We start from the raw sequence: 19,716 nt of genomic DNA on the forward strand, positions 1-19,716 counted from the left end.
TGTTCTGTGGAAAAGATAGTTGAAGATAAGTGGTAAGCCTTGGAGAGTGCCCACCTTCAGAGAATTCACATTTTGATTCAAGGAACATGAAATTAACACGTAGAAAATAAAATAATCGAGTCTGAGATGCCGAAAGTTTAACGAGAGAAACGTCCATAATTAAATTCCACAGGAAGGATGCAAATAGTGAGGTCTGACGCTTGTGTTACGGAATGACAAAAAAAGGTCAAGATTTGTGAAAAGTCACCAAGTGTTTTACAGTTATCTCAGCAGTATGAACTGGACAGTGTTCAGGTGCCAGCCTAAGCTAGAAGAGCCCAGAATGGTGTCGCTGAATTTGACAAATGGTTGTTCAGCACCTTGCAGCTGACTACAGATGAAGGGAATGGCAGATCTTTTGAAGCTTGGCTGAGAGCAGAAATGGCACCATTACTTGTCTCGAAGGCGACATGTTGGGGCATCTGACTGTGGGGTATTTTTTGGTAGATTTGTTTTGTCAGTGTGATCTGCTGATGCCGTATTTTAAATACGTCCCTAAAGCCTGCACTGTCCAGGTCATTGGATTAAGCCCCACTTTTTAAAAACTGATTTGCCGCTTTTGCCAAGTCACCAAGTTTCTATAGTCCTCAGTTTCTTTCTATAAAATTAGAGAACTGAGCTACAGGATTTCAAGTCCTGTCACGAGCCCTATATTCGGGACTGATTTTCTACCTTTTCTCATACCGCTCACTTCCTTCCTTTTTCCCTACCAGCAATGTTCGAAATACGGTAAAAATACTCAGAATTGTTAAGTGATTTGACCTTTGATTTATATAAATATTGCCTTAGTAAAAACTGTGCGAAACCTTAAATCTGTAATTATTAGGTAACATACTTAGTTCAAAAACATTTTTTAAAATTTTTTTTAATGTTTTATTTATTTTTGAGACAGAGAGACAGACAGAGCATGAGCAGGGGAGGGGCAGAGAGAGAGGGGGACACAGAATCCGAAGCAGGCTCCAGGCTCTGAGCTGTCAGCACAGAGCCCGAGTCGGGGCTCGAACTCACGGACCGTGAGATCATGACCTGAGCTGAAGTCGGATGCTTAACCAACTGAGCCACCCAGGTGCCCCTCAAAAACATTTTTATGATGTATACATTCTGCATTTTGGTCTGCTGGATTCTTTTTCGTATTATAGGAGATACGTATTATAGGCGATATAAATGTAGAAAGATAATTCAAGTACATATCTTTAAAATGATATGATTACCAAAAAGAAAATTTGTATTTTGTTTTTGTATTCTGTTTGATTATGATGAGCCTGGAGGAGTTATATTTAAGCAAATCATTTTAATTGAAGTTCAGGAACAAGGGAAACATTTGTGCCCTCCTGTAATTTCACTGTACTAAATTCCTTTAGCATGCCAGACTCAAACAGAAAGACCTGACAAATGGTAGGGAAATATGTAAGGACATTTCTTAGCATCTGTCATCTTTCTCTAGTCATCATAGTTTTTTCTTAAAATTTTTTTTCTGTGAGAATTTTATTCCTGACTTAGAAATGTTAGTACTGGTATTGAATTAATTTCTTGCTGGAACACTTAATATTTTCCTTCACTCTTTTTGGATGAATTGTGTGTATTTTCATTTGTGACTAAGCAATATGGCCAAATGGTTAAGAGAACTGCTAGAAGACAGATTTGCCTGAGTAAGAATTCCAGCTTCGTTGTTTACTGATTTGTTGACCTTGAGAAAGTTATTTAATCCTTTGACCTTCAGGTTGCTCAGAAGTAAAATGAGGATCGAAGTGCTAGACAACCTCAAAAGTGGTTGAGGATTTTGTAAGATACTACTGTGTGTGTATTACTTGGCATCGTGTGTGGCACACAGAAAGGCCTGTCACTGGTTTTTACTGTCATTTGGTCCTGATAGCAAGGTGCTGGGTGGGGCAAAATGGTTTTGTTGCCCTTTGTTCCTTCAGTCTGTAATGTTTAAGAAGGTCCTTTCTGATGAGTATTCCTAAATATCTCCATTTAAACTTTATTCTCTTTCAGAAGCTCAGTCCTTACGATTGCTAGACAGGAGCATACCTTGTTAGTAACTTTTTGCCTATGTGAGTGTATGTATATTGTCTAATGGGTAACTTTCTTTTGACCTCAGTTTAACATGTTTTCAGATATTTCAGATAGTTACTGGGTTGTCACGTGGCACATGGACTGACTGTTTAGTTCTCAGAGGCCAGTGAGAACCGGGACTGATGAGGAGAGATTAACAAATGGGCGAATATCAGCTTTAAGACAAGTTTTGTGTGATTCTTTGCAGGTTTCATGTTGGATTAATTGTGTATTATTTAATCATCGGCCGAAGTTTCTAAAAAAGTTTCTAAAAATTGAAATCTAAAACTTGAGTCATTTGAAAATTGAATGAGTGACTCTGGGTGTGGTCATGTAGAGTGAAATATTGAAGCAGGGGCTGCTTGGCTGCTTCGCACAGATGTTGTAGAATACGTTCATACCAAGTGTAAGTGCTTGAGTTTGAGTTTCCATTTTAGCACCTGTTGTATTTAGTTTGGGCCGCTATAACAAAATACAGTAAACTAGATGGCTTACAAATAACAAATTTATTTCCCACAGTGCTGGAGGCTGGAAGTCCCAAGGTCACACTTCCAGCATAGTTGGGTCCTAGTGAGGCGTGCTTCCCGGTTCATACATAGCTGTCTTCTTCCTGTGTCCTCACGTGGTAGAAAGCAAGCAAGGGAGCTTTTGGGGGTCTGTTTTATGAGGACATTAATTCCATTCATGAGGCTTTCACACTGATGACCTAATCACCTCTCAAAGGGTTTAATCACATTGGGCGTTACGATTTCAACATACAAATTTTAAGGAGACACAAACATTTATGTTCTTTTATACTTTTCTGTAGAACAGAAAGAGCTGATATATAAAATAGGCTCGATAGCAAAACCAGACAAGAAGAGAAAAAAATTATAGGTCAGTCTTATTTATGAAATAATCCAAAGTGAAATATTAAACCAAATCTAGAAATACGTTTTTTTAATTAAAAAAACTTTATTTAATGTTTATTTTTGAGAGAGAGATTGCGAGAGAGAGAGAGACTGTGCGAGTGGGGGAGGGGCAGAGAGAGAGAGGGAGACACAGAATCCGAAGCAGGCTCCAGGCTCCGAGACGTCAGCACAGAGCCCGACGTGGGGCTCAAACTCATGAACTGCGAGAACATGACCTGAGCTGAAGTCAGATGCTTAACCAACTGAGCCACCTAGGCACCCCAGAATACATTATTTTTTAATGACTGTATAGATTTGGTCCCAGGAAAGCAAGGATGGTTTAGCATGGAAAAATGTATTCATTTGGGGGAACCTGGGTGGCTAAGTCGGTTGAGTGTGCAACTTTGGCTCAGGTAATGATTTCACGGTTCGTGAGTTGGAGCCCTGCATCGGACTCACAGCTATCAACGTGGAGCCCACTTTGGATCCTCTGTCCCCCTAGCTCTCTGCTCCTCCCTGCTCACGCACACTTACTGTCTCTCTCTCTCTCTCTGTCTCTCTCTCTCAAATAAATATTAAAAAAATGCATTCATGTAATCTTATGTTTTATAATCTCATATTCATAGATTAAATGAAAAAAATGGTTAGTATTATAAAGATGGAAGTTCTGCCTTGGAATGGTGTGTGTATTTGTGTGTGTGTATTTAATGCAAAATCAAGTCAAAATCCCATTAAGATTTTTGTAGAACTTGACAGTTACATGGGTGAATAAAAGGCCAAGAATAGCTAAGGCAGTTTTGCAGGAATCACTAGTTAAATGATCAACATAGACCTCAAGGAAAAGTGGATTACATGTGACAAAATGGTATCATAAACAAAGTTAAGACTGGGACACTGCAACATTGCAGACTAGAAGAAGATATTTGCGGTGTGTTTAGGCTTCAAAAGGTTAGTATCCAGAGTTCCTATCTAGAATTCCTAAAGCCCGCCTGGAGGGGAAGGAAGGGTGTGAGTTCAGAAAACATACCACCTGGGAATTTCAAACAGGGAATGAATTAATTTTAAAGTTTATTTATCTGTTTTGAGAGAGAGAGAGAACATACAGGTGGGAAAGGAGAGAAAGAATCCCAAGCAGGCTCTATGCTGAGTGGGGCTCGATCTCACAACTGTGAGATCATGACCTCAGCCAAAATCGAGAGTCTGTTGTTTAACTGACTGAGCCACCCAAGTGCCAGCCAGGCGCCCCTAAACAGGGAATTTAATACAGAGGATTGGTTACGAAGGTATTAGACTAGAGGAGCAGAGGGGAAGAGGAGACAGGGACAAAGAAAAGATGGGTGGGTGGTACTGCCGCCAGAGATTAGCCGCTACCACTGCGCGACTGGAACCCACAGACTGCACTTGCTTCTGCCTCTGATCGGGGCAGTGCATACTGGCCCCACCTCATCTGACTGTTCTTAGAGCAGCTGCTGGTCTGTCCCAGCCAGAGACAGGGAAGCTTCTTTCTCGGTCCTGCTTTCTCACCTTCTAGTGCCTCTTACTGACGTAACCTCACAGCTGGCAAGGATGTTATTTACAGATGCTAAGCCCAGCAGTACAGAGTCCGGTGTATAGAAAGGTAGGTGTGGGAGAGATACTGGAAAAATAAATGCTACAAGTTGCAAAGAATGTGAATATACATTTTACAGATGGCCCGTAAACATAGAGATATAGGCACATTTTTACTGGTAATCAAGAAAATATAAATTAAAACATCAGTGAGATATTTCACAATTTAAAGTTTGAAGCTTGAGGTTTTGGAGGATGGGAGAGAAGAAAATCTTTACTAGTGGAACAGTGAATTGATAGAAGTACTTTGGAGAGCAGTTTGGCACAATCTAGTCAAGTTATGGTTGCGTTTTAATTTCCAGACTGCCGTCCAGTGGAAACTCTTGTACACGGGCCCAAGTATATACAAGTGTATGTCGCGTGTGAAAGGATATGTGCGTAAAGCATTCTTTGTTATTAGAGAAAAACTGAGAAGTCACTGTTCCTCCAAAAGGCTTCATTGACCTGTGGAACAGTGTATGTCGATAAGTGAACGTGGATAACACCATTGAGTGTGAGAGGTGGATTTTAAAGGAATATGTACAATATAGCATTTACGAACATTGAAAAGCAGAACAGTGCTGTTTGTTTATGAATATGTACCTTCACAGTAAAAATTTTAAAATACGTTTGGAAAGGAAGCACACTTTTTTTTTTTTTTTCAACTTTTATTTATTTTTGGGACAGAGAGAGACAGAGCATGAACGGGGGAGGGGCAGAGAGAGAGGGAGACACAGAATCGGAAACAGGCTCCAGGCTCTGAGCCATCAGCCCAGAGCCCGACGCGGGGCTCGAACTCACGGCCCGCGAGATTGTGACCTGGCTGAAGTCGGACGCTTAACCGACTGCGCCACCCAGGCGCCCCAAAGGAAGCACACTTTTAAGATTACCTTTAGGAGATGGAGGAGAGGAAAGTTGGTTGGGGAAGGTTGGGAGGTTAAGTAGTGCCCAAAAATGTAGGGAGGTCTCTGAAGCAAATCTGGCAAAATGTCGTTGCTTTAATCTGAGTGGTAGAGGGAGGTGGGTGGGGATGGGCTACATGGGTGATGGGCATTAAAGAAGGCACTTGTTGTGATGAGCATTGGGTGTGGTACCTGTATGTGATGGATCACTAAATTCCTCTGAAAACAATATTACACTGTATGTTAGCTAACTAGAATTTAAATAACAATTTGACAAGAAAAAAAAGCTGTTCAGTCATCAGTGTAGCACACAGACAGACAGACACACACACACACAATCTGGGTGTACGGTATGTGGATACATTTTTTTATGTTTAAATTATTTTCTAATTTAAAGAAATAGAAAACAAGAAGGACTTAAGAACCAGTCCTTCTGGGGAGTCTTTGGTTAGGTGTTCCTTTTTCTGTATGTTCATTGTGGTGTTTGCATGCTTCTGTATGAAAGTATGTCATACCATCTTGTCTGGTTTCGTACACTTGTCTGTGAGTTCCTCAGTGCCAAATCTTCAGTATCTGTCCCAGTAATTGGCAGACAGGAGCTAAGGAAAGGTTGTTTGATTTAAAACAGCAGCAGCCACCAGCAGGCGCTGTAAACACTGACTACCTGTTGAAGTGTGCAAGGTGCTACGGTTTTTATTTAATGGCTCATCCAGGGGCCCCTGGGTGGCTCAGTCGGTTAAGCGTCCGGCTTCAGCTCAGGTCGTGATCTCACGGTTCGTGAGTTTGAGCCCCGCGTCGGGCTCTGTGCTGACAGCTCAGAGTCTGGAGCCTGCTTGGGATTCTGTGTCTCCCTCTCTCTCTCTCTCTCTCTCTCTCTGTCCCTCCCTGACACACGACCTGTCTCTCTTTGCCTCTCAAAAATATATAAAACATTAAAAAAAAATGGCTCATCCATGCATCATTGCATGTGTAATGGAAAGATTTCAGGCACCTGAATTCCAATCCATTTGTTTTTTGGGAGCACCTTTGTTTTTTTTTTTGTTGTTATTTTGTTTTTAATTTTTTTTTAATGTTTATTTATTTTTGAGAGAGACAGAGATAGAATGCGAGTGGGTTAGGGGCAGAGAGAGAGAGGGAGACACAGAATCCAAAGCAGGCTCCAGCTCTGAGCTGTCAGCACAGAGCCCGACGCGGAGCTCAAACTCACGAGCTGTGAGATCATGACCTGAGCCGAAGTCGGACGCTCAACTGACTGAGCCACCCAGGCGCCCCTGGGAGCACCTTTGAATGAGTCATATGTGTTCTTTGAGCATTAGTGACTTTACATTAAAACATTTTTTAAATTACTGATACATATAAAAGAATACCTTTATTTGTAAATGTGGAAGCCTAAGAGACTCCCCTGAATCCACCAGTAATTGAGGAACTGAAATGTTACCCACGCCTTTGAAGTTGCCTGGTCCTATGGGCTTGTTTCTCCCCAGAGATAACCAGTATTTAAAATTTCATGTTTATCATTCTCTCGAATTTTATTTATTTTTTTAATTTTTTTTTTTCAACGTTTATTTATTTTTGGGACAGAGAGAGACAGAGCATGAACGGGGGAGGGGCAGAGAGAGAGGGAGACACAGAATCAGAAACAGGCTCCAGGCTCTGAGCCATCAGCCCAGAGCCCGACGCGGGGCTCGAATTCACGGACCGCGAGATCGTGACCTGGCTGAAGTCGGACGCTTAACCGACTGCGCCACCCAGGCGCCCCTCATTCTCTCGAATTTTAAATATATATTTTACCTTACATGTGTATATAATTTTTCGTGGATTTCAAAATAGTGGAAACTCACTTTAAGAAAGTGAGTTGAGGATACTGTTTTTTGTCTGAGGACCATATTTTTTCAAGAAAAACCTTCATAATAAATCCTTGTAGGTAATTTTGAGTTTCAGTGTTTTTGTTTTTTGTTTTTTTCGTATTCCCATCATCATTCTGTAAATTTCTTAAACTACTTGGAACTTTGTATCAGTCCTCTCATACCCTGTCTGTACCTGAGGCAAGACATTGTAGCAGGAAGCATTTCTTTTCAATCTACACCTCAGGCAGTAATTTGCATTGGTGGTTTAATTATTAATGGCTGGAAGCATGGAAGAGTCCTATTACTAGTAATCTCTGAATCAAGCTCAAAGATGCCGTGACAATCTGATGTAATATTAATTTATCATGGTTCACTTCCATTTAGGGAGCAGTGTTGGTCTCCTGATTTATTGTGTTTATTGCGTATAGCCAGTCATACTAGTGAGTCTTTTATTTAAAATAGTGTAAATGAGAGTTTTCGTTTTAAAATAATACTAAATCTAAGTGTATCCACTAGATGTCAGCATTAGGAAAGATGCAGTGTAACATATGTAGAGTCCTAGCCAGAGCAATGGGAGAGATTCAGTCTGACAAGTACTGTGTGAAGTCATATATTTTGTGAGAGAGTCAAGACTAGAAATCAATTGTCCCAATTTCAGTTCAGTTGTACATTTATGTTACGTTTCTTTAAGGCAAGTAACTTCTCTCCATGTAATTACTAGACTAATGTATTGCTCTTGACATGTGCTAGGGATTTATGGTGAGATTTTAGTACTTCTCTGGTGGTATTATGGCTGGGCACCTAGTAATACCTGAATCCTGCTTCTCCTCCTTTACATTTTACAAAGGAAGGAGAGTCAAAGGATCACTTTATTAATAGCTACACACTAGTACCTGATGATGATAGATTAGATATTGTTGGTAAAGGTAAGGACTAAGCTACTCTCTACAACTTCCTCTGTACCAGTCAGATCTCAACCAGGATAGCAGAAACCGTGCTAGGTATTTTTAAAGGGATTTAACGTGAGGATTTATTTACACAAATGTTGGAAGCCTGAGCAAAAAGAGGATGCTGAGGTGTGCGTGTTTTTACTCACAACACTGCTGACATTAATTCTGAACTGTTTTCCAAAACAGTTCTGATACCAAATGTGTGGGGCTTTTTCCCCCCATGCCAGCCAATTCTCCCAACTCCCCAGACACCAACTGGGTGTCCTGCAGTTCATTTTGATTCTGACTCGATGTAGAGTTGGTGTACAGACTTCTCAGGGTAAGGGCTTCATCCTACAAGACTCTGTTCCACTCCAGATGCCATTCACAAGTCTTCAGTCTCCTTTACTTCTGACCATCCAGCTGTGAAAGGTGGTAGGGGTTCCTTCCTCAGTTTGATAATTTGCTATAATGGCTCACAGAACGCAGAAAAACACTTTACTTATACTAGTACCAGTTTATTATAAAGGACTTTATAAAGGGTACAAATGAACAGCCAGGTGAAGAGGTACATAGGATGAGGTCTGGAAGTGCCCTGAACATAGGGGCTTCTGTCCCCATGCAGTTGGAATATGTTTCCTTCCCATGTGGATGCATTTACTAGCTTGGAATTTCCTCAGACTCCATGATTTAGGGGTTTTAATGGAGGTCCCATTATGTAGGCATGACTGATTATAAATCATTGGCCATTGGTGATCAATCCAATCTCCAGTCCCTCTCCCCTCACCAGAGGTCAGGAGATAAGGCTGAAACCTGAGTATACCTTGTCTTTCTGGCATCCAGCCCTAGTCTTAAAGCTGTCTGGGGGACTCATTAAAATAAGAGATGCTTCTGTCACTCCCGAAGTTCCAAGGGATTTAGGAGCTCTAGGTTAGGCATGGGGGAGGGGGCGGTAAAGACCAAATATGTATTAAGTTACATGAGGTAACTAAGATATTAATGGTAACTGCAGGAAGCAACTGTCAGTTCTGGAGCTGGGGGAAAAGAAGGGATGAGGTAGGTTAGGCAGAATTTTGGAGCTTGAAGGAGGAACTCCATAAGGCTGGAAGCCCAGACCTCTTGGAGGGGGCCAGGCACTGTAAGGCATTCCCCAGGAAGCTAGAGCCTAGAGCCATATGGAGCTTTTGATGACAGGAAATGCTGACAGAACTTGAGAAACAAAAGAGAAACCTTCTTTTTTTAGTTTTATTTAAGTAATCTACCCAACGTGGGGCTTGAACACAGGACCCTGAGATCAAGAGTCGCATGCTCTTCTGATTGAGCTAGCCAGGTGCCCCAAAAGAGGGACCTTCTTTCTTCCCACCTTCCAATTTCCTTATAGCTGATGGGGCCCAGTGAGAAGCCAGGTAACAAAGTAGTCTAAGAAATACAGTCTTCAGCTTCTTAGTCCTAACATTAAAAGCAGATTATAGAAGGATGGGCTTGGGGGTGAGAGTAAATTAACTGTCACAGTCAACCTTTCTGACTACACAGTATTCATATGTCTTTGCTGATTTAAGTACAGGGCCACCGTTTTCATGCTTTCACAATTTGAGTTCTTGGATTGCTCATGCTCAGATAGTCTTAGGAATACAAGTGATAGGGAAAAACCCTGTGAATACAGAGTCCCACAGTGGGAGAGAGCTGAAGTCCTGGGAGCTTAGGTTCTGCTTAAACATGTTTACCACATAAAGATCAGAACACAACAGGGACAAGAGAAAAAGGAAAGTCTTGGCTTTGCCATTTATCGAACAAATATTTGTTGCTCAGACATCATCGTGCTAGAACAATGAACGAACCTGTTTAGCAGCTTCTCTTGTTGGAGAGAAGGGGGGAAAGAAAGAAATCGGGAGACAATGGTCCGAGACAGTTCCGGTGTGATGTGCATTTGTGGTGCAATCAGTAGAGCAGATAGTATAATGTCAGGATAATTATTATGGATGCTTTATTGTTAGGATCGTTTGAGTTGTTTTTTCTCTCCATTTTGATGGCACTCAGCTAACCATTGGTTTCCCACCAGTACGATCAACCACTGTGTACCTAATGTGAGTTGCAGCCATGTTAGAAGCTAAGAAGGAATTGTGATTGTAACTCTCCTTTAAATTATTGTGTACCTAACTCATCCTTCAAATAAAGAAATGCCACTGGATCTCACCTGTTTACAGTTCTTAAATTAATTCAGTAGGTGTTTATTGGATATTTATTCTGTGCTGTGTTGAAGATTTACTTTGTATGCTTTTATTGTAGATGCACCAAATACATGTTTGGCCAATAAGGTCAATATTCAGCGAAAGCCAAAGCCAAAAGTCATCATAAAACACACATCTGGCATATATTAATTGAAAATTTATCAAAATGTTAATTATTACAATGTTAACTAATTTTAACAGTTTTAAAGTTTTGACATACTGAAAATATTTTGTTCTTATACTGTTGTCAACTGCTAGATTACTCCTGGAGTCACTCTACTGTTCGTTTGCAATATTAAATCAACATTTGCTTTCAAATGGTGATGTCGTTTCATAGAAGGAGTTGTGCAAGCAAGACTTGGTGCAGTATTTGAAGGGGATGGTGCCTGCATATTTTTAGAAGCAGATGTGCAAAGTGAGATTGTTGATACCTTTGAAATTTTTTGAAGTCTGCTATTTTAGCTTGTACTTGCTGCTTTATGCAATCACTTGAGAAACGTTTGTCATTAAACCTTAGATCCAGAAATCTGGCATTGGAGTTTGGTAACTGACTTGCAGGATAGCAAAACTGTGAATTTCTACCTGCCTTTCAACCTTGCATTCACCTAATTGTAACGTTTTCTATGTAGTGGATTGATTAGAAGAATCATTCCAGCATATGTCCTATATTTTTGTAATTAGTAGTTTGTAATTACTCTCTGTATTTTGTAATTACTCTGTAAGAGCCTGACAATTTAGTTATTGTTTAAACGGGTTCCAGCAGGTGAATTACTTTATCTGAAAGAACCATTGCTTATTAGTAATTTTGTTTCTGTTGGCAGTGTTATTCAGAGTGCAATATTAATTTTTTCTAATGTTAAAATAGATTTTTTTTTAACATAAACTTAGGTGCTTGATTGAGTGTATGACAAAACAACTCCCCAGTCTCCTGTATATCTGGTGGTTTGTTTTTGGAGAATTATGAAAGTGATTTACTATATTTTTGCTTATGCAAAATATATTTTGTTATATGGTGTTATAATTAGTTTCTGAACACACAGCTGAAGAGTGTGAACAAAGCTCAAGTTTGGGATTCCTTAGCTACTCTTGGCCTCCATTCATCATATGTGTGCCACTGTCAGTGAAAATTTGACCATATTTTTCATTACTGATTTTCCATTCTGTTAATATTTCTTTAAATTCGTGGTACATGTTTTATGAGAACCAGAAATTTCTTGGCAGACAAAGCCAAAGTGTGGCTGAATTCCACATTAACCCACTATCTTGTCAATTTTAAAGGCTTCCCGTTGTTTCTACAGATCTAAATGTCTTGATGATACAGAGAAATAGCATATGTAATATTAAATAATGTTTTTATGCACAACAGAATATAATTCAGCACCATTTTATAGTACTGTATTTTCTCGAAGACCTTTTTGCCTAGGATTCAGAGCTTGGGTAAATACAAGAAGTTCTTCGTCTTCAACACTAGAAGTGGTTGGCAGTTTATAGTTACTGTTTGATAAGTTTTTCCCCATTCACACACTTTTAGTCACTGTAAATTGGAAGATATGGAATTCTATTAAAGCATTCTTATAAAATCTGTTGTGAAGTTTTTTTTTAGAGAGAACAAAGTATGTTTTTCAGTATCTCCTTTTTCTCTAACACTTTATCATATTTCTGTGTGTTCTTTGTTCACTTATCTGTGTTGATGATGAAAATAGATGTTGGGCTGATATTGGAGTTTGTCCTCCTTGTAAAATTTTTACAGAGCAGGATTGACACTCTTGTTTTTAATTCTTTCTCAGATTTGAAGAATTCCCAAATAGGACTTTTGGGGGAAGACTTAATGGTTTAAAAAGGAAACTAAATACTTAAACCCACATTTTCCAAGCTTTTTTTTTTTTTTTTTCTTTTCCTTTAATTTTACGAATGCTCCTCAATTTTCCAAAGATGAGAACTATGATATAGGCTGGTCTCCATTTTTACTTTGGAGCCATATTTATGGTTCTGGAAGGATATTATGTTTTTGCTTTGTTATTTGGGCATACTGTAGACTTTCTGGATACTCATGTATACTCCTATCACTTTATTTCTCTGATATTTAACATTTCAAAAATTCTTATTAGTTGCACAGAAGCCTACTGGCTTTTACTGAGAGAGTGAGAGACAGACTTCATTGATCTGACTAGGAAAACATGTGCTCTTTCTAAATTCCCAGGCCTTTTCTTTTCTTGTCAGTTTTCAGTTGTATTTATTTTGCTTTTTCCTCTCCCCTTCTTGGAACACTTCTGAAACTTCACAGATTTTTAGTTTTCTGTGTTTTTGCAGTCATTCATTCATTCATCAAATGTCTATACTACCTACAACATCCCCGAGCGTTCCAGGTGCTGGGGGTAGAGCGATGTTACAGCAGATCCCCTGCCTTCTTAAAAGTGCACCTTGCAGTGCAGGCAGCAAGTAGATAAAGGTAGAAATACGTGATAGATGTATGGTTGGTGATAAACACTGGTTTGGGAAGAGGAAGCCATACTACAGATGGGCTAGTCAAGGAAGGCCTCTCTGAGGTGGTCTAATTAAGCAGTGACCTCAGTGAAGTATGGTAGTTTGTCGCTTGAAGGTCCATGGACAGAACGTTCCAGCTAGGAAAAAAGGTACAGAGCCTCCAAAGGAGAGAAATCTTGTTGCGTTAGAGAAACGGCAACAGGCTGTTGTGAAGAACAATGGGAGGTGAGGCCAGAGGACGTCGGACAGATCATGTAGGGTTTTGTAGGGCCCCGTAAGAAGTTTGGATTTTATTCTGAGTGTGTCAGTAAGCCATTGCATGTTTTTGAGCGGAGAAGGTATGTGGTTGATTTATATTTTTAAGAGATTGCTTTGCCTCTTGTAACAAAAACAGATTGTAATAGGGCGCAAAAGTAGAAGCAGGCTTTTGAAGTAATCCTGACAAGAGGTGATGGTGGCAAGAAGAAGGCTAGAATAGCAGCGAACGAGGTAAGATGGGGTGTCTTTTAAACTGATGAGAAAAGTGTACTGAGGAGGAGGAGGGAGAGTCAGTTATGTCAGGCGGTGCTGACAGAGGAAGTAAGGTGAGGTCTTGAGAATTGACCATTGGGATTAGTAACATGCGGTTCATTTGATGACCTTGCCAGAACGATTTTGTTGGTGTATGGTTGGGCAGAAGCCAGGTTGGAGAGAGGGGGCTTAACAGAGATGGAGAGAGATACAAGATGATGAGTGCAAGCCACTCTCTTGAGGAATTTTGTTGCAAAAAGAAGCAAGGGGTAGGGTGGGAACTGGTGAGGGAAGCACAATCAAGGTAAGTTTTTGTTTTGTTTAAGATAGAAGTAACTACTGATGCCAAAGGGAAAGGGATGGAAAAAGAAACGCCATAAAGTACGAAAGAAACTCAGGAAAAATGGGTTGTTCTAAATGTTAGACGAAGAAAGTATTTCAGGAAGACGTGTGACAGACTGGGTCAAAGGCTATTAAGAGATCCAGTAAGTTGAAGTGTGAGAATTGCCCTTTGGATTTAGCCAGATGCAGGTTTCTGTGACCTTGACAGGGACCAGCTTCTTTGTATTGGTGGGAATAAAAGCCAGATTGGAATGAGCTGAAAGAGTGGGAGGTAAAAAGTAGAAGGCAATACCTATAGGTAGCTTACGTGGCAAGTTCTTGCTGTAATGACAGGCAAGGGTGCGCCTGGGTGGCTCAGTCAGTAAAGCATCCAACTCTTGATTTCGGCTCAGGTCATGATCTCATAGTTCATGAGTTCAAGCCCCGTCGGGCTCTGCACTGATGGTGCGGAGCCTGTGTGGGAATGAATCTCTCTCTCCCTGTCTCCCAGCCCCTCCCCTGCTTGCTCTTACTCAAAAAATAAATAAGCAAACTTAAAAATAAATGAATAAAAAAAGGAGGACAGGCAAGATGATGTAGAGGAGACATAAAGCCTTGTAGAACCAGGTTGTGTCTCAGGAACAGGTGCGGAGGGTAGACTGGTTATTGATGAAGAAAGGGTGGTAGAAAGAACAGTAGAGGATTTTCTTTCTTTTTTCTGTAAACAATGTAGTGAGGTCATGTCTTGCATGTGAGGACAGAGGATAGATTGTTAGAGGTTTGAGATGAAAAATAAAGCCTTGTGGAACGGTCACCTGGTCAAGTGGGAGAGTAGGTTGATTGGAGATGCATAGTAGGATTATGGGGCGGAACTGAGGCTGTGCTTCATGTTAGTGGCCCTATGTTTAAAGTAGAGGTTCTTCACTGGGGCAGTTTTGCCCCCAGGAGGTATTTGGCAACATCTGGAGGTATTGTTGGTTATTACAACCGGGTGCTGGGGTGATACCAGTTATCTAGTGCGTAGAGGCCTTCAATGCTGCTACACATCCTGCAGTGCCCAGGACAGCCCCACAGCGAAGAATTCTGTGGTTTAAATGTTAACAATGCCAAATTGAAGAAATCCTCATTTATAGGGATGCTAAGCAGTACATTTGTGAGCTTTTCTTTTTTCTCATCCCTCACCCAGGTATACGAAGTTTATAAAGTGGATGTGAAGGAGACTGACACTAAGCGAATAGAGTAATTCAGATTGTGTTCAGTATGCTGAAGGAAGAAGTTAGGTGATGAGATGTAGTGGTAAACTTCTATGCAAAAAGATGGCAGACAAAAACTAGTCCGAAGAGGGGACATTTGAGGGGCCTGAAGAATGGAAAAGAAAAAAAAAAAGAAAAGCCAGCCATGGGAAAATCTTTGCAACTAGCATTCTAGGCAGAAGAGAGCATTATAAAGCCCCCCTGAGCTCAAAAGGGTAAATGAAGCAACAACATCTCTTAGGAATTTTGTAGAAAGGGAGGCGATAGTGTATTAACATACAGTTGTGTTTCTGTTGGCTTCTCTAATTAAAGAAGCTTCTTCTCAAATGTTTTACGGGAAAATGATCTAATGTATTTATTAAGTGCCTTTCATGAGCTCAAAAATACATTCCACAGACTTTAGGCCCAGAAGAGCAAGTTCCTTTCCAGATAATTCACAAACTTTGAAGCAGACCTGTAACATAAAGGCTCCTAGTCGCAGAATTTTACCAGAAATACTGTGAACACTTGAAGTAACCTGGATCTGTTGTCTGTGTGTTAAATTTCTTTTTAGCTTTTTAGTAAATGCTTATAATATTTAGTTTAATCCAGGGATTACGATACAAGTAATTTGAAAGAGAATCTTTAGATTTTTCCTTCTAAATTCAGATGTTGTAAGATTTACAGTTTATTATTTTAAATTATATTCATTATTTACTTTGAAATTGTGCTTCTGAAGTATATCAAATGTTTTGGCCCAAGTTTTATATAATCTGAAAAATCTTTTATATCTTTTAGTATCTCTTTGTCACATTCATTTGTTAATCTGAAACTTAGAAATGTTATTAGAACTTTTTTAGATGTAAATGATGGAAACCCACCTCAACTAAACAGGTAAAAAAGGAAATCGATTGAAAGAACTTAGGATATCTTAAAACCAGAGGAAAATCCAGCAGCTAAACTGAGGGAAATGGCAGCTAGAATTCAGGAACAAGTAGAGATAGAAATCAATGACTTGAGGACCTTAGGACACTTTTCTCTAGTGCCTGCTGGCTTTATCCTTTTGTGACAGACTGGCTTCCTTTATGGCAGGAAATAGGGCTGCCACACACATTCCATGGGTTCTGCAGCAGAGAGATTGCCAAGCATAGTCACTGAATGTTTTTGCTTCTGTTAACCCATTTAATGATTTTAGGAACCTTCTGCAGTGGATATTCATATTATGCACAGTTTACAGATGAGGCACGGAGAAATTAGGAAACTTGACTACAGTTGCAAAGCTTGGAAGGAAATGGCAGAGCTGGAGTTTGGACCCACGCCATCTGGTACCTACCAGAGCTGACAGGTTGACAGTTAGCTACCATCTCATATTTGCTGCAGTCAGAGGATGATGGGGACTTTTTGTTGTGTTTTTGCCTAAAGAGTTAAACTATGCCAGACAGGGATATGGTTTTAATTTGTTTATCGTTATTAAAAAGATATGACAACTGATAGTGTTATGGTGAACTGTTTTCAGATCTTTGAAAAATTCTGTGAGTTTTAAAAGAAGTTATTTATTTTGGGATGTTTGGGTGGCTCAGCTGGTTGAGTGTCTGACTTCAGCTCAGGTCATGATCTCACAGTTCGTGAGTTTGAGCCCTGCATCAGGCTCTGTGCTGACAGCTCAGCAGAGCCTGGAGCCTGCTTCAGATTCTCTGTCTCCCTCTCCGCCCCTCATCTACTCATGCTCTGTCTCCCTCTGTCACAAAAATAAATAAACGTTAAAAAATTTTTCTTTTAAAAATTATTTATGTAAGTACTCTGTACACCCAACACAGGGCTTGAACTCATCACCCCAAGATCAAGAGTCGCATGCTCCTCCAATTGAGCCAGACTGGCTCCCCAAATTCCATGAGTTTTTGTTCAAAGAGACACATACAATGTGCTTTGGGTACTAGATCTGCCTTGAGTGTTGTATGGTAAGGAGACTTTCTGCCTTGGACCACAGTTGTACTACATCAGTGGTTCTCAACCAGGGATGATTCTTCTTGGGGACATTTGGCAATCTCTTGAGTCATTTTTGGTTGTCACAACTAGTAACTGTTGGGTTACTGGTGGCCTCTAGTACAAATAGGCCCAGGATGTTGCTAAACGTCCTGTAGTATGAGACAGACCCTTCTCCGCAAAAGAATTATTCATCCCCAAATGTTAATAGTGCTGGAGTTGAGAAACCTGTACCGGATACGCTGGGCCATTTTCAAACTAAGTGTCTGTGTTTGGGATGAAAAGGTAAGAAATTCTAGATTTTTGAGTACTTGTGGAGAATGAATAGGTCAGGACCAAGTACGATGCACTTTGAGCAGTTTAGGGTCACATTAGGCTAGGGTGCCTTGAAAGAAGGACCAAATAGTGGAAGAAGTTTACAGAGGGAGATGTGGGAAAACGGAGCAGACAAACTTGGCCAATTTTGATTATTTTCCTTGAGGATCGACTATGCATACAAGTAAAAAGGTAAGGAAACCTAATCTCCCTTCCTCCCTGTACCTGATGATGATCTCATAGGATATTTCTTGGCAAAAATGGACTAAACTTGGGCTTTGTTATTTACTCTGATTTATAACATTGAAATTCATTAATAACTTGACTCTGGTTTGTATTAAAGAAGTAGAGCTCTTATTTTTTGAGAGTTAGTTTGTGATTTTCAGGTGACAGTGACAACAACAGCCAACATTTATTGGGCATTTTGTGTGCCAGACACTGTGCTAACAAGTCAGTGCTTAATCTCATTGAGTTCTCATAACCCTTTAAAATAGTTACTCTGATTTGTATATTTTACTGTTGAAGAAAATGAGTCCCAGAAAGATTAATTAGCATCCTCAAGGTCAGGCAGCTTGTCAGCTGGAGTTGGAATTCTGGTTTCATTCCATAGAGTACACTCTTAACCACCAGACGGTGTGATGCCTTTTTCCTCTTAGAGACATTACACTTCTTTCTTAGGCTTATTTCCCATCTGTAGTTGAAGTTTTGATACCATTAGGTAATTCTTTGTATATCTGCTCTTAGTTCTTGGTAGGGAATTTATATATGTTTGGAAACAAATATTCCATAAACTAAAGCTGTGAGATATACTATTTCCAAATGGTTTCAAAGGAAAAAAGTAACTCTTGAGTAAATTTGGTAACCAGTGTGAGATCTTATTTAGATGTGATGATTTTGGAAAAATGCTTGTACTTTCCGTGTATAAAAGCTTAGAATTAAACTTTTTACAGTGTATAAGGTATTTAAGATGAACTGTTTCCTCTTAGCTTTAACCTCAGTTTATCCATCTGTGTAAGACATTGTACAAAATCTTTCCAATGAAATTCTGTGTAATAAGGATTTTAATATCAAAAATAAGATAGATTCTGACCTCTCCCATTGGAGGAATATTGTTTTAAAAGAGAGAGGACTTTTCAGTATTTATCATATTTGTGAATAAATTTTAACATTTGTGAATTTAACACCTGTGAATAAATTTTAACATTTTCTAAGAAGTGTGTGTGTCCCTGTGCCACACTTTGACCTTTAAAGCAAGTAACTGTTATGCATATGCTGTTACTTCCTCATTGGGAAGCTTAAAGTTAGGTACCCCTGCCATTGCCCAGGGAGTAGTAGGTGGAGGAAGAGGGGAATGGACCACACAGGTGGCTGAAAGTCCTAACTCTTTTCAGATTTTTTTATAATGGGGGTGAATAATAAGATGTCTTCTTTCATTGATTAAGTGTTGATTAATTACAATCAATATTGATTCATTGATTAATGGTTACTTTTATGTTTTCATTTCATTCATACTTGCCAACAGTTAATATTTGGAGAAAACATATTGAAACTTGGAGAGGGGAGGATGTGGGGTGCCTGTGATCTCATAGTCTGCCTTCCCTAGAGTTACTGCAACTTCAAGGTTTCAACTTGGTTTCCTGGATGTTCCTGACACCTCCTTCCACCTTCATCCTCCCTGAGTCATGGCAAATTTTGGTACAAGATTTATGCCAATGCCTTATTTTTACTGTTCATCCTCTGCAAACTTACTAAGTTGTGATGATGTTTGCTGGCTCCCTTTTGCTTGTTTGCTGTGTTAACTTCCAAGTGACATACTTCACATGGTTGTATATAGTTGATGCTGTTGAATTATCAGTCTGTGAGTGAAACAGTGAAAAGTCTGATTAACCTTAGGAGTATAGAAGATGTAAGAAATACTGGTTTATGTGTGGTACAAATTTTTAAATGAGTCATCAATTGATAACTTCCTTTAGTCTTTAATGGTTAAATGTGGTTTGAATGCCATCTTCCTAGTATTCTCATTAGGGTTTAATTTTGCAAGAAGGAAACTATCCCTATTACTTAAAAATAATGGTCTCAGTCTTTACTTATTTGAGAGATCTATTTTTGATGTTAATTTAAATTGAGAATATATGCCTCAAACATTTTAAAGGAGTAACACTAGCATAGATATTAATCAAATGTAAATATTGCAAGTAATATGTAAAAAATCTAATCTTTTTTCCAATCTTGCTTTATGTAACTTTTTTGATATGTGGAAAAGAGGGACAAGAGTTATAAACTCAGAGCCAAATGTGCTTTTGTTGTTCCAAATTTTCAATGCCAGAAGTATATAAACCTGCACCTGTTGGTAATTATGAGCAAGCCAGCCTTTGCCGAATCCCAGGCCTCTGC

At 39.6% G+C, this 19,716-nt stretch overlaps 1 protein-coding gene across 9 annotated transcripts in view; it reads left to right on the forward strand.

The window, feature by feature from the left end:
- Positions 1-19,716, forward strand: part of CYRIB (CYFIP related Rac1 interactor B) — a 148,245-nt gene that overhangs the window by 95,756 nt on the left and 32,773 nt on the right. The gene's annotated exons all lie outside the window — the stretch shown is intronic.

The sequence above is a fragment of the Leopardus geoffroyi genome, chromosome C3, assembly GCF_018350155.1.
Source record: "Leopardus geoffroyi isolate Oge1 chromosome C3, O.geoffroyi_Oge1_pat1.0, whole genome shotgun sequence".
NCBI classification, from domain to species: Eukaryota; Metazoa; Chordata; class Mammalia; order Carnivora; family Felidae; genus Leopardus; species Leopardus geoffroyi.